Consider the following 11,058-nt stretch of genomic DNA (forward strand, 5'->3'; position numbering starts at 1 on the left):
AGTTTCCAGTAATTAGCCATACAGTGAATGCCATTTGTGGATTGAGGAGATTATTTAGATTTCAATAGGAGATGGAAAATGAGCAAAGCGAAACCCATCATAGTGCCCATTGCCAAGCACTGTATTTGCTTCATTTTGCCTCATTTAAGTGGGAACATCATCATAAGATATATAAAAAGCACTTTACAATAAAATAATTTTTAAATTATTTTGAATTTAAATGACATGGAATGAGTAAGTGCAGCAGTATCTAAAGGAAAATGTCAGGAATGTATATGGAATTTTTAATAGAATGTTTAAAAATGTTAAAAAGAAGAACATCTATGGAGACAACTACGAAATTATGTGATAATGAAATAGAATGAGGAAGGATTACAACAAATTTAATAGGCAATGACAGAAATAAAGTCAACAATTGATATGCTTGCTATTGTAGAAAACTGAAGCAATGTTATAGATAAGAAATCATTCCAGAAGGTAGAGTTAAATGACAAATTCATAAATAGAATTAAGGTACAAAGAGTTGTCTCATATCTAGCATAACCAAAACCTGATTTATGCAACTATTAGAAACAAATAACAAAGGCCATTGCTTTCATTGTTGTCATTTCATTGTAGAATTCAATGAGAGACTTCCATTTCTAGAAAGATAAACTAAATGTACTTTTTTGTTTTCCCCCTGCTGAGGAAAATTAAAAACCTTGGACATTTATATGAAACAAGCATAAAAATCTTCCTCTAGGTGGAGAAAAGTAGGTAGACTGGTCAACAACTGTAGATTTCCACTGCAGAAGCCAGAAACCCAGAAGTATCAACAGACCCAAACAATCAAACAACTCCATGAAAAACCTCCTCTCTCTACCCAAAATGTGAGGAAACAGTCAGCCTCATTTGTTTTGTGCAATAACCACTCCAGTTTAGCCATGCATGTGTGTTCAGTTGTGTCCTACTCTTTGCAACCCTATGGACCGTGGCCTGCCAGACTCCTCTGTCCATGGGATTCTCCAGGCAGGGATACTGAAGCGGGTTGTCATTTCCCCCTCCAGGAGATCTTCCCAACACAGGGATTGAACCCAAGTCTCCTGCGTCTTCTGCATTGCAGGCAGATTCTTTATCGCTTAAGCCATTCAGGAAGCCCTGTTTAGCCATATACATAGAAAAAAAAGGAGGGGAAGTGGTTTGGCCTTACTCCCAGCCCTGCTAACAAAGACTGAAAGTGGGGGTGGACTTTTACCCTTGGTCAGGTTGTAATGAGCAGCCAACCCCTGTGCTGGAGTGGTGTCAGAGAATGTAGAGATTTGAACTTCATCTTTGCTACAACAGAACGAGCCTTCACTCCAACCCTCCCGTGTCAGTGGAGACCAGTTAGTGAGCCTGGACTTCATCCTTATCCTGTAGAGCAAAGCACAGCTTCTCTTCAAGCTGAGGTGGTATCAGAGGAGGCCGGTTGGATGGTTCTGCATAACAAAACCACATCCCTCCACTGAGGCTGTAGAGGCTACTGGGGCCAATAAGGAGGTACTCCTCTAGTTTAGTCAGACACCCTCACACACACAAAAGTGGCCTTACTACCACCACTGACAAAAAAAGAATTCAAATAACATTTGTACGTACTGAAAGTGAAAACTGTCAGTTGCTCAGTCATGTCCAACTCTTTGTGACTCCAGAGAGTGGAGCCCACTGGGCTCCTCTGTCCATGGGATTCTCCAGGCAAGAATACTGGAGTGGGTAGCCATTCCCCTTTCCAGGGGATCTTCCAAACCCAGGGACTGAATCCAGGTACCCTTATATGTATTAGCATGTATATTGACTGTGAGAGCTAAACTTTCCTAGCATCCTTTGATAAACTTAAATTTACCTACGTGTCCCCCAACATTTCAGTTGGTGGCATTTCTTTTGATATTTCCCTATCTTTTCTTCTCTGCCATCTGGTTTCCTATTTCAAATGGTCTTTTAGAGATGGCAATATAGTCAAAGAGGCAAGCTACAGGGAATTTCTCTGGAAGCACAGAGTCTACTAAAAAGTTATCACAAATGCTCAGCAGTCTCCATACTGGAAGAAACTCAGAGGTTATTATCAATATGAGCACCAGCAAATATCTGTGTTTATCACAAAGACATCATGATTCTTGCTTCAAAGGCTATCTTTACTATCTCGACATTTATAATTATTGGAGTGTCCATCATTCTTTAGCAGCACAGAAATGTTATCCTAAATGTCTCACGCAATGTAAGAAAGTTGACATTTTATTTAATTTGATGTGTTAAAGGCTGTCAGTTTAATTCTATTTGTGACTATCAAAAATCTGAAAAACAAATGAAAATCACGAAGATGATTACTCTGTGTAAATTTAGTCAACAATGTTCTGAGGACACTTGTTCAGTGTCATCCAAAAACGGTGCTGTCAAGGCTTTGTCATTGTTATTTGAGATTTATGTAAAATCTTTCATCTTGAGAAACAACTATTGGTTCTTGTAAGAACCTAAAAGTGGTTTTATTAATCCAATTTTAATTCATGCTAGTGATCAGAAATAGAGAAACAACCATTTGTTCTTATAAGAACATAAAAGTGATTTAATTAGTCCAATTTTAATTCATGCAAGTGATCAGAAATATTTGAATTAAAAAAACCATTTCCCCCTTATCTTTGATGAAGGAGGCAAGAATATATAACGGAGAAAAGACAATCTCTTTAACAAGTGGTGCTGGAAAACTGGCCAACCACTTGTAAAAGAATGAAACTAGAACACTTTCTAACACCATACACAAAAATAAACTCAAAATGGGTTAAAGATCTAAACGTAAGACCAGAAACTATAAAACTCCTAGAGGAAAACATAGGCAAAACACTCTCCAACATAAATCACAGCAGACCTCTATGACCCACCTCCCAGAATATTGGAAATAAAAGCAAAAATAAGCAAATGGGACCTAATTAAAATTAAAAGCTTCTGCACAACAAAGGAAACTATAAGCAAGGTGAAAAGACAGCCTTTAGAATGGGAGAAAATAATAGCAAATGAAGCAACTGACAAAGAGTTAATCTCAAAAACATACAAGCAACTCCTGCAGCTCAATTCCAGGAAAATAAATGACCCAATCAAAAAATGGCCCAAAGAACTAAACAGACATTTCTCCAAAGAAGACATACAGATGGCTAACAAACACATGAAAAGATGCTCAACATCACTCATTATCAGACAAATGCAAATCAAAACCACTATGAGGTACCATTTCACACCAGTCAGAATGGCTGCGATCCAAAAGTCTACAAACAATAAATGCTGGAGAGGGTGTAGAGAAAAGGGAACCCTCTTGCACTGTTGGTGGGAATGCAAACTAGTACAGCCACTATGGAGAACAGTGTGGAGATTCCTTAAAGAACTGGAAATAGAACTGACATATGCCCCAGCAATCCCACTGCTGGGCATACACACCGAGGAAACCAGAATTGAAACAGACACATGTACCCCAATGTTCATTGCAGCACTCTTTATAATAGCCAGGACATGGAAGCAACCTAGATGTCCATCAGCAGACGAATGGATAAGAAAGCTGTGGTACATATACACAATGGAGTATTACTCAGCCATTAAAAAGAATACATTTGAATCAGTTCTAATGAGGTGGATGAAACTGGAGCCTCTTATACAGAGTGAAGTAAGCCAGAAAGAAAAACACCAATACAATATACTAATGCATATATACGGAATTTAGAAAGATGGTAACGATAACCCTGTATACAAGACAGCAAAAGAGACACTGATGTATAGAACAGTCTTTTGGACTCTATTGGAGAGGGTGAGAGCAGAATGATATGGGAGAATGTCACTGAAACATGTATATTATCATATGTGAAACAGATCGCCAGTCCAGGTTTGAAGCATAATATAGGGCGCTCGGGGCTGGTGCACTGGGATGACCCAAAGGGATGGGATGGGGAGGGAGGTGGGAGGGGGGTTCAGGATGGGGAAACACATGTACACCCCTGGCGGATTCATGTCAATGTAAGGCAAAAGCCACTACAATATTGTAATTAGTCTCCAATTAAAATAAATTAAAAAAAAAACATTTCAACTGATAAAATTTATATAACATTTTTTCCTTGGAGTTAGCATGCCTTAAAAGAGCATATGATACCATTTATTTTTCAAGGTACCTCCAAAATTAAATTGATATGAATATGACTTAAATATTGAATGTATTTCTGGTGACATGCACATACAGATGTTAATAGGCAAGTGACAGTTTTCCTTTTGGCATTTTAAAGTAGAGAGAAGATATTAAGTAAACACAGAACACCAAAAGTGTCAAGAAAAACAGTCACTGGTATGCATACCATACCACTAAGCATTCCAACCTCAGAAAGCTCCACACAGCTTTTTGTCGCTACAGAGGAAATTCTTTAGAGACTGCTAAAATATGCTCAACATACCAGTACCTGTTCATCCTAGACAAAACCAGAACCAGACTTTATACTATGGCTTTCAAAGGTTTTCAATGCCAGACCATTACTATCTGTACTTGATTACTTGCTCTAAATCACATCTCAGAAGAGCTTCAGGCAAAATTGTGATGTTGGAAAAGGAGTTTTCAAAACTTCTCTATTGCCGTTTCTTTACTTCTGTGTGACAGAGTTGCCCTGTCAATGCACCCCAACTATTTCGTTATGTGAACTCCTCAGGCTGAGTCCACGCTGTTCAATCCACTCTTACGAATCCAGTGCATTGGGTCTTACCTTATCCACACCAGTCCCACCTGGTCAACTAAATTAACCTCTCTGAAGTCCTAGTCCACTGATAAATAATTTTAATTGTTGAACTAGTTTTACCTGAGAGGGAAATGGCTACAAATTCTCAAAACATAAAAATAAACAACAAAACAAAACCAAAAACATAGCTGCATATTATTAGGAATTTTTAAGGCTTGGGGAAATATTCTGGTTTGTTAGGGGAGATAACTTTGGAATCTATGTCAGCTTGGCTTCTCCAGGAAGCAGATGCTAAGGAGTCAGAAGCAGATGAGTTTTGCTGGGGGGGATGGTTGTTCAGATGGTAAAGAATCTGCCTGCAATGCAGGAGACCCAGGTTCGATCGTGGGTTGGGAAGATCCCCTCGGGAAGGGAATGATAACCCAGTCTAGTATTCTTGCTTGGAGAACTCCATGGACAGAGGAGCCTGGAGGACTACAGTCCATGGAGTTGCAAAGAGTCTGACATGACTGGGCAATTAACACACTACACAAATGCCAGAGAAAGAGGGGAGGGGGCACTGGAGGAGTCAAGTGTCTTAAGACACAGATGCAGGTCTGACACTTGTGAAATGACTGAGGCATTGAGTGGAAAATGCGGTGCAGCTCTGAGAAATGTCTTGGGAAGCCCAATGGAGAGAGTCACATAAAGACTGGGCAGAAACAGCCAGACCCCAAGCACCCACAGTGCTCAGTCATTGGCTCCTAGTCACTAAGGAAGATGCCCTTGGTCTGAGCACCAGGATAGATCCCCAAGACATAGTAGTTGGAAGATTCTTACCTGGAGGCAGATCTGAAGGAAGCCATGGCTGCAAATTCCTCAACTAAATAAGTAAATAAAAATACATATACATCTAAAAGTTGCAGTGCATAGTCCACGCATTTGTATAGTCAATTTATTCTGAGCATACTCATCTACTATGCTACTTCTATATTTTTGCCCATGTTTTAACAAAAGTGTGAAAAAACTTCTATCCTTCTCATTTCCTTTGCTTTTAACTTTATTCGGTTCTTCTTTACTTCTCTACTTTTATTCATTATTTACTTTATTTAGGCAGATCCCTACACGCATAAGGTAAGCACATAATTTGAATAGGTAATATATGCACTTTGTAGAAAAATCAAAGGGTACCTCACTTTTATTTCTAGTCTAAGGACCAGCTTAAGGGATCCTTCATTGATTTCTACAAACCTCCAGCACATGCTGTGATCCCCTGCTATACTGCAATGCGTATGTGTAATTATTTCATGTATGTTGAAACCCAGCTAAAATGAGAATCCTTTTTGTATGATTTTATATGTCTTAGTTCAAGGAAGTCTCTGTGAGAAAAACTTTTCATACAGAACAAATAAGGCAAAATATAGCATAGATGGTAATGGTTGGCATGTTTTTCTAATAAAAATGCTGTCCTGTTCCTGTGATTGGGCAGTGTGATTTGTAGCACCTGTACCTACAATATTTCCAATATTCTGATGGTGATATTTGAGTAATATCGTGAGCCTGTGAATACCTGGCAATATAAGCCCACCTATAACTTTAGAAATTCTAAAAACTTTCTGCTTCTTTTTGCATTTCTCTGGAATGCAAAAGTAGGAAGCCAAGAGATACCTGGGGTAACAGGCAAGTTTGGCCTTGGAGTACAAAATGAAGCAGGGCAAAGTCTAACAGACTGTTGCCTAGAGAAAAAAACTGATCATAGCAAACACCATCTTCCAACAAACAAGAGACAACTCTGTACATGGACATCACCAGACAGTCAATGTCGAAATCAGACTGATTATATTCTTGTAGCCAAAGTTGGAGAAGCTCTATACAGTCAGCAAAAATAAGACTGGGAGCTGACTGTGGCTCAGATCATGGACTCCTTGTTGCAAAATTCAGACTTAAATTGAAGAAAGTGGGGAAAACTACTAAGCTTTTCAGGTATGACTTAAATCAATCCCTTATGATTATAAAGTGGAAGTGAGAAATAGATTCAAGGGATTAGATCTGGTAGAGTACTTGAAGAACTATGGACGGAGGTTCCTAACACTGTACAGGAGGCGGTGATCAAAACCAAGCCCAAGAAAAAGTAGTGCAAAAGGGCAAAGTCATTGTCTGGGGAAAAGAAAAATGGAAGGCAAAGGAGAAGAGGAAAGATATACCCATCTGAATGCAGAGTTCCAAAGAATAGCAAGAAGAGATAAGAAAGCCTTCTTAAGTGAACAATGCAAAGAGATAGAGGAAAACAATTGAATGGGAAAGACTAGAGATCTCCTCAAGAAAATTAGAGATACCAAGAGAACATTTCATGCAAAGATGGGCACAATAAAGGACAGAAACAGTATGGACCTAACAGAAGCAGAAGATATTAAGAAGAGATGGCAAGAATATACAGAAGAACTATACAAAAAAGATCTTAATGACCTAGATAACCATGATGGTGTGATCACTAATCCAGAATCAGACATCCTGGAGTATCAAGTCAAGTCAGCTTTAGAAAGCATCACTATGAACAAAGTGAGTGGAGGTGATGGAATTCCAGTTGAGCTATTTCAAACCCTAAAACATGATGCTGTGAAAGTGCTGCACTCAATATGCCAGCAAATTTGGAAAACTCAGGAGTAGCCACAGGACTGGAAAAGGTCAGTTTCATTCCAAAGACTGTTAAAACTATTGCATAATTGCACTCATTTCACATGCTAGTAAGGTCATGCTCAAAATCCTCCAAGCTAGGCTTCAGCAGTATGTAAACTGAGAACTTACAAATGTACAAGCTGGATTTATAAAAGGAAGATGAACCAGAGATCAAATTGCCAGCATCTGTTGGATCATAGAAAAAGCAAGAGAATTCCAGAAAAACATATACTTCTGCTTCATTGACTATGCTAAAGCCTTTGACTGTGTGGATCACAATAAACTGTGGAAAATTCTTCAAGAGATGGGAATACCAGACCATCTTACCTGTCTTCTGAGAAACCTATATGCAGGTCAAGAAGCAACAGAACCAAATATGGAAATTGGGAAAGAAGTGCCTCAAGCCTGCATATCATCACCCTGTTTATTTAACTTATATGCAGAGTATACCATGTGAAATGCCAGGCTGGATGAAGCACAAGCTGGAATCAAGATTGCTGGGAGACATATCAATAACCTTAGATATGCAGATAACACCACCCTTATGGCAGAAAGAGCAGAGGAACTAAAGAGCCTCTTGATGAAGGTGAAAGAGAACAGTGGAAAAAGCTGGCTTAAAACTCAACTTTCCAAAAATGAAGATCATGACATCTGGTCTCATCATTTCATGGGATATAGATGGGGAAACAATGGAAACAGTGAAAGACTTTTTATTTTGGGTGGCTCCAAAATTACTGTGGATGGTGACTGCAGCCATGAAATTAAAAGACACTTGCTCCTTGGAAGAAATGCTATGACAAACAGAGACAGTATATTAAAAAGCAGAGACATTACTTTGCCAACAAAGGTCTGTTTAGTCAAAGCTATGGTTTTTTTCCAGTAGTCATGTATGGATGTGAGAGTTGGATGATAAAGAAGGCTGCGAATTGATGCTTTTGAACTGTGGTGTTGGAGAAGACTTTTGAGAATCCCTTGGACTGCAAGATCAAACCAGTCAATCCTAAAGGAAATGAACTCTGAATATTCATTGGAAGGACTGATGCTGAAGTTGAAATGCCAATACTTTGGCCACCTGATATGAAAAGTCGACTCATTGGAAAAAGACCCTGATGCTGGGAAAAACTGAAGGCAGGAGGAGAAGGGGCAGCAGAGGATGAAATGGTTGAAGGCATCACAGACTCAATGGACATGAGTTTGAGCAAGCTCCAGGAGGTAGTGAAGGACAGGGAAGCCTGGCGTGCTGCAGTCCATGGGGTGGCAAAGAGTTGGACATGAGTGAGCGACTGACCAACAACAATAAAAAATGAAAGATCTTCACATGCTTTTCCAATTTAGGCAACAAAGTAAAGAGAAATCTCTGCTAAATGATTTCTATCCATCTGGAGCCTTATGTCTTCAAAATAATTCTGAACCAAGAAAGAGCTTGAGTTATTTCTGCTTAGTGCTCAGCAGGGATTAATAAGGCCAAGAAGAGCAGAGTGTGAAATGTAATGCCTGTGCAATATGATGGGCCAATCTCCCGCCCAGCAGGGGCTCTGACTGACTAGGGCTAATGCCTCTGTCCCTGGCATTCCTTCTCTCCCATTTAACCTGCCTGTCACATGATCAGCTTTCCATGAAAACTGAGAAGAATTGAAGACAAAGCATAATACAAGAGTGAAAGCAGGGAGAATATAGAGGGTAGCAGTCAGACAGACAGGATCTAAAAAAGAGGATGGCAAAATAGGGAACATTTTGAATATATCATGACACAGAGTCATGGAAGAGTGATGAAATCAACATCAGTCTGGCCTCTTAGAGGTAAGGCATTACCTTCACATCAGTATCCTATTAAAATCTTGAGAGCACTACTTTTCTTTGCTGTCCCTTTATACTGAATATGGTTCTTTTTTTAATTATACATGATAATACATGTAAGAGACTTGGAGTAGTGCATACTGTAGTGCAAGAATTCTATAGATTCAATACACTATCAAGCACAAAAAATGCCAGAAGGAATGATAGGGAATCTGGTTCAACAACTCTAGGTAAATAAGATTCACTTTATAAAGTAGAGCAGTGCTTTTTCACACCAGAGTGCATACACACATAAATAATAATGTTTGCATGGCACCATGTATGGTAGACTGGAGGAGACTCAAGAGACCCAGATGAGGTTGCTGGCAATGCATACAACTGACACGGTGGTTCCAGCCTCCCCACGCCTCCTCTGTATGCACTGAGCCTGAAGGGTATATCATGAAACAGCCGTGACGTGTCAGTGGGGAGCTCTGCATTAATGGTACATCGAGAAGCTAAGTCACTCAGCTTTTTACCTTTTGGGAAGGCATTCAACTAGAAGTGATGAAAACCATCAGGCAATGGGAATGCAGGAGGGGTGATGCACTCTTCTCTGGCAGCTCACTAGTGTCCTCAGCCACCATCTTTCTCAGGACTTTAAACCCTTCTCACCACCCAGAGCCCCACTGCCCTGTTTCAAGTCACCATGGACTCCAGCCTGGATCATTTCTGTATTTGCCAAGGTTGCTCCTCGTGTTTGCCCTATAGCCTGTGATTACCACAGTACCCAGAAAGATCATGTTAAATGAAGTCAGATCATGTGCCCAACTCTTCCCATCTCACTAGGAGAAAAACCCAAACGTTGGCCCTGGTGTACAGAGGTGCAGGCTCCGCCTCTGAACTTACCTTCACTACTCAGTCCCCACCACAGGGAACTTACTCTGTCTTCTTTGGTTTGATTGCTTTCCCCTCAGAAAACCACATCTTAAACAGGGTGCCCCTGTCTTACTAGGGTCTTCACACATTTTCTTATTTATTATCTGTGATGATTAATTTTATGTGTCAACCTGACTAGGCTACAGTGTCCACTTGTTGGCTCAAACAACAGTTATATCATTGCTATAAAGGTATTTTTAAGATGCTATTAATACTTAAGCAAGTGGCTTTGAAAAAAGCAAATTACCTTTGAAACTTGGGTGGGCCTCATCCAATCGGATGAAGTCCACTAACAGAAAAGCCTGGAGTCCCAGAGCAGAAGGGTATGTATATACAGCCTATTAGTCCTTCTTCTCTGGAGAACCATAATCCACATTTATTTTAGACCCTACTGGCACACCCTATTCTCTTTCTTGTTTAATTTGTGTCTATATCTACTAACTGTCTGCTCCCACTAGAAGGCAAGCTACATCTGGGTAAGATTATTTTCCTTTCAGCTTTAGAGTAGTGCCTGGCACATGGTAGATTCTCAACAAACACAAGTTGAATAAAAAGAAAAATAAATCCTGATGTTGCCTTGCTCCAACCCCTTCAATAATTCCCCAGGTCAGGTGATTGAGATGGTTGAGACTGTGAGTGAGAATGTAAAAAGGAAGCACAAAGGCAGTTCAAGGAATGTATGGGCGTGGCCAATAACATTTAGGGATAGGTGGGGAGTGAGCAGCCAGTACACTCAAAGAAAAAAAAAGAGACTTCTCATATGTAATTTAAAAATCACATATTTCAGAGACAAAAGGAAGTGAGGATGTAAAAACAGAACGCTCAGTTGTACTACTCACTTTTCAGCAAATCCAGTAGAAAAATGAGCAGAAGTTGAGAACAGCTTTGGAATTGAAAGAGGACATTTTTTGAGAGGAGTTTTGGTGGCTCAGATGGTAAAGAATCTGCCTGCAATGCAGGGGACCAGGGTTTGATC

The sequence above is a fragment of the Bubalus kerabau genome, chromosome 2, assembly GCF_029407905.1.
Source record: "Bubalus kerabau isolate K-KA32 ecotype Philippines breed swamp buffalo chromosome 2, PCC_UOA_SB_1v2, whole genome shotgun sequence".
Classification (NCBI taxonomy): domain Eukaryota; kingdom Metazoa; phylum Chordata; class Mammalia; order Artiodactyla; family Bovidae; genus Bubalus; species Bubalus kerabau.